Genomic DNA, 5,257 nt, shown 5'->3' with positions numbered 1-5,257 from the left:
TTGGGAGTCATGTATGAAGAGTAAAACCAAGATTAGCTTAATAAGCCCTAGTCCCCTGTACTTTCTCCTCAGCACTGATTATGATATTATTCTATAATTTTATAGGATGTTATTAGTGGAGGAACTGGTTAATATGTACATAGGATTTCTATACTTTTTCGTTTGCTGCATGTGAATCTTTAATTATCTCAAAATTTAAGAAGTATATTTAAAAGAGCAGGCCAGCCAGGTAGTTATTTAACTGAGGGAATTATTGCGTACAAATTAAATTTTTATAGCCTTAGAGTTAATTTAGGTAAGTAATTTAAGGAAAAGTTACACCTTTCTGGTATCTTACAATTTTTTAATCGTTGTAAAATATGCATCAAAGATTTACTATTTTTTTATTAAGTATGTCAATAACATGAAGTACATTCTCATTGTTATTCATTCATCACCAACACCAGTCTCCAGAACTTTTCATTATCTAAACTGAAATTTGATACGTTAAACTATAACTGAATTTTCCCAAATACTGTACGCTTCACCAATTTTCACATCATTCTAGTGAAATGGTTATGCTAATCTCTGTATTGTTCCAATTTTAGTATGTGTGCTGCAAAGTAAGGGACTGAATTTGTTCTTTTTCTTGGCTAGTTTTTCTACCTTCACATGATACTATCTTGATGGTAACACAAAAACATCATTTCTGGAAGCTCTATGATTTGCTCGACATATAGTGATTAACAGAGGCTATTTTCTGATATGATTCTTTTCTCTTGAAGCAATTTTGCAGCTATTTTGAAGATTATAATTATAAGTAAATTGACTGATATTGAAGGTCTCCATCTCATGTTCTTTTTTTTGTTTGTTTGCTCAGTGAAACATATCATTGGTAGCCAGGGATGCTCATTTTATTTACCCTATAAATTTATGGGCTATAAATTTTACAAAACTGAAGAATTTCTGAGGGAAACTATATGTTTCATAATTTGATCATCTATTTTGATAAGTTAGTTTCATAATCTTTGATCCTCTTATTTTCTTCAAATGCATTAAATTATAAATTTTGTACTTTTAAATGTTTTGTTCATATAGAGTTTCCTTTCAAATTCATATTGCTTGAACTCTGAAACAATTCAGTAGACTGTGTTGTTTAATTTCTCCAGTTCAACTAGGTAGGCATTTTAAAATATTGTGTCAGGTATTACAACAAACTCCTCTGATATTAAAATAATTTGAGGGCTTAAAATTTTACTTTGGATATTGGTACATTTGATTTTTTTAATGAATTTTTACTTTATTTTTAGGTGAGTTTTGTATTTTTAGAAAAATAGGACAGCACAGAGTATTCTCATAAATGTTGCTTCTTGTTTCCCTTTTTGTTAACACCTCATATTAACATGACACATTCATTGTAATTAGGGAGCCAATATTGTTACAAGAAAAATTTGTAGTTGATCAAGATTGCCTTAGTTTTCCCCAGTCACCTTTTTTGTTTTTTGTTTCAAGATTCTTTCTAGGATATTATACCATCTTTACTTGTCATGTCCCTTTTGGTTCTTCTTAGCTGTTAAGAGCTATAGAATTTTTTTGTTTTTGATTATCTTGACAATTTTGAGGATTATGGGTAAGGTGGTAATAGGACATTCCACTATTGAAATATGATGGTTTCTTATGAACACAAAAATGAAATTCCATTTTCATCAAACAGAGATATGAACTCAGGATTGGTTGGTAAACCTAACAGTCATACTGTCCTGGGGATTTAGCTAACTTTGTGCTATGCATTAATAGATTATTTGTAATTGGTGTATAATGTTTTATAACAAATTATCTATTATTAATTATCCTTTATTCCACTGAAGGCCATGGTGGTCACTTTTAGGAATGGTTAATTAGGAATAAGCCTGCTATATAGATTAGTGTATAGACTTCTGTGCACAGAGGTTTTAAAACAGTTAGGTAAATATCTAGGTGTTAAATTTCTGTATCATCTGATTTATTATTATTAGTAGTAGTACTAGTAGTAGAAGTAATGTAGTAGGAACTGTCAAAATGTCTCCCAAAGAGGCATTAACATTTCTTTAGAGGGTAGTTTGAAAATGTTTTATTTTGAAAATATTTATTTTAAAAATATGAAGTATTTGTCTTTCCTATTGTACAGTAGTAATATCACATATAAGGGTGATAAAAATCTTATAGGTTATTATACAGAAAAAGAAAATGTTTGCTTAAAAATGTAAGATTTTTGTAAATTTTAAATTTACCCTTACTAGTTGATTTTATCTACAATGTCTAAGGAATATCCTACTTTGGACAAACTGGCAGGCTACCGAATGTAGCCTGCCCACACGGCAGAGTCTGGCAAACTCCCCGTGGCGTACCCAATATGCCAAATACCAGTAACAGTGATGGGTCTCATTCTCCTAAAGAGCCTTGAATATAATCTCAGGGCTAGGATGAAGGAGACGTTACTGGGGCCTGCTCGAGGCAATCAACTAATAACAGGATGATTTGTGATTTGTGTCTAAGGAAAACATTTTTTCCTATCATTTTCTTTCTTTAATATGAAAATATTAGTCTAAGCTTAATGGTCTGAACAGGTAAACCAAAAGCATGGTAATTGAAACAAGTATAACAGAACACATGTCTAGGTAAGTCTTTGGTTAACTATAGTAAGTATGAAATAGCATATATTGACTATGTTCATAGTAAATTGCACATGCCTAGTGTGTGTGAGATCCGATGTTCACTCTTAGAACCAGGCACTCACACAAATATCAAGTATCTTCAGAAGATGTTTCTGATTTCCCCCCATTTTTTTTTGATGGCACATCGCCCATGTAATTTGACACATGAGTGGCAGAATTTTTATTATATTAGTAAAGTAAAACTTATGACTTTATTAAGAACACGTACTACTAGGCACTAGTGAAAAACTTAAAAACATGTTTTCATGCTATATAAATGCAAGAGGGACATACTGAGGGAAAATAAACTTAAGAGATTTGGGTTCATCATGGTTCAATATGAAATAAGATATACATTTAAAATAAATTTTTAGCAAAATGTTTCTGTAGTGTTTATAGCTAGATACTTCTAGGTATTTAAACCTCTTAGATATTTAATCTTTTCAAAACTCAATTTCTTTGTAAATAAAATGAACCTAAGTTGATGACCACTTTTCAAAGTTCTGTATGGAATATTCAAAATTGTAAATGAAGACTATATAGGTCCAAGATTAATACAGAGTAAGATCTCAATAAATGTTAATTCTCTTTTCTCCAGATTACTTTGAATAATTCTAATAAGAAACAGTTACAGAGAATAAAACATTCATTTAAAAAATTATAGTAGTTTATCAAGTTTGCATCAAATTTTTTAAAGAAATGACTCATTATGGGAACACTTAAAGTTCCCAGTGACCCAGACAATATTTGTACTTTTCCCAGAAATAACTCAATCTTATTTATCACGAGCATTCTAAATATATATCATTCATCATATAATTGTTTTAATTATGTGTCATGTGAATAACAAGTAATGAAGTATATAGGTATAGATCTAATGTTGTTGTAAATAACCTTTTTATTATGATTTTTACTCATAAATTGCATGAATTTAAAATTAAATCGATCTTCTCATATAGATTGGGAATTGTCTAAGCATGTTAAGTTGTTCATATTTTCCCCACTGATTTGTAATGTTATGTGGATCCTAATTCAAATGTGTGGATGCTTGTTTTTTAAATTCTTTTCTATTTCTCTTGTTTCACAATATAGTCATATGTCAGTACCAGATTGTCTGGATCAAAAGAGCTTTATAGTAAACTTGATTTGTATAAGGTAATCTATTCCCATAATAAATTAGGGGTAATTATTGGAATTTTAATCTTCCATATTCATTAGAATATGATTATATACATATTATACATTTCAGACAGTAAAAAGTATCAAGAATTAAGTTATTTTGTTCATGGTACAAATTAATTGCTCATGAAATAATAGCATAACTTGTGTAGAATTGGCTTTGTAATAATACCATGTCCTCTAATATATGTATATTGTATATATTGGTGCATTTCATCAAATAGACGCACAGCCAGATTCTTGGTAAGGCAGCAAGATATATTTCCCAAGTAACTGTTACTATTTCAACTGCTAATTCATTGACTAGAAATAGTCTTATAATCTCATCTATCAGTGAAGCTCAGTGTAGTATAAATCTCTCTGGAGCACAGCTGTAGAGGAATATTCAATAGAATAAGAACTAGAAGCCTCTTAAAATAAGAAAGATCATTCCCTAAAATTTAGTAACTTCTTTACTTTTACATTAGTTCTCTCTGTCCGATCTCATCAGTTTCTTTGACTTAATTTAGATTACATCGAGTACCATGAACAAAATGACTTAATTCAGAATACTTTTTAAATTTGCTTTCCCTTCATTTTCCTACCTTTTCAATCTTTATTTTTTCATCTTTACTTTTGTCTCTTCACATTGTTCCCCTCTCTTGTCTATGCATAAATATTAGCAGCAACTATAGTAATATTCACCAGAGGTTAATGGTGATTTATGAATGTAAAGATTTTGTTATTATTCCTTATTTTATTTCTTCTTTTTAGTAGTAGAATTTATTTTTACAAAAATTCACTTAAAAAGACATGACGATACTAGGTACAATTTGAACATATTGAAGGAAATTATCACAAATTATCACAACAAGCTCCCGGGAGAGCACAAGGCAGAGTCTCCTACCCTGTGTCTGACTATCCTCGCCAGGGCCCAACAGCTGAAGACCTCCAGGTCCCAACCAAGGCCTTACTGGGGCCACTCTCCACACACTTGGATAAGCCTCAGACATAACAGAACTGGCAGAGGAACCCAGGTGTGTGGGACCCGGGGCTGAGATCTCCAAGCCTGCACGGTTTGGGACTGGACCTGTCAGTAGCTAGACAGTTACACCCTCCAACTGCCGTGTAACCCCAACAACGGCCAGGATCCAGAGATTATCACAACAAGCTCCCGGGAGCACGACTATTTATTTACTTTTCTCTAAGTTTTCAGGGTACCTTAAATATCCAACCCACACGGCAGAGCCTGGCAAGCTATCCGTGGTCTATGCCAAATAGACCAAATTGATATGCCAAATCCAGTAATAAATGGATCTCATTTCCCTAACCCTGAATATGCAGATTCGAGAAGGATATGGAAGGAGAGGCTGATAAAACACCAAGGCAGACATAGGCTGCCAAAACGCAGAAAAACAAAAATGATT

The 5,257-nt window shown here is 31.9% G+C and overlaps 1 non-coding gene across 1 annotated transcript; it reads right to left on the bottom strand.

Annotated features, from left to right (window-relative positions):
- Positions 1–507: 507 nt before the first annotated feature.
- LOC130038696 (U6 spliceosomal RNA) lies at positions 508–611 on the bottom strand. Its single transcript, XR_008794762.1, has one exon. It is a non-coding gene; the product is annotated as a U6 spliceosomal RNA (small nuclear RNA).
- Positions 612–5,257: the final 4,646 nt, after the last annotated feature.

This window comes from Sorex fumeus, unplaced genomic scaffold (assembly GCF_029834395.1).
Source record: "Sorex fumeus unplaced genomic scaffold, SorFum_2.1 ptg000078l, whole genome shotgun sequence".
Lineage (NCBI taxonomy): Eukaryota > Metazoa > Chordata > Mammalia > Eulipotyphla > Soricidae > Sorex > Sorex fumeus.
This window is presented reverse-complemented; position numbering and strand designations above follow the sequence as displayed.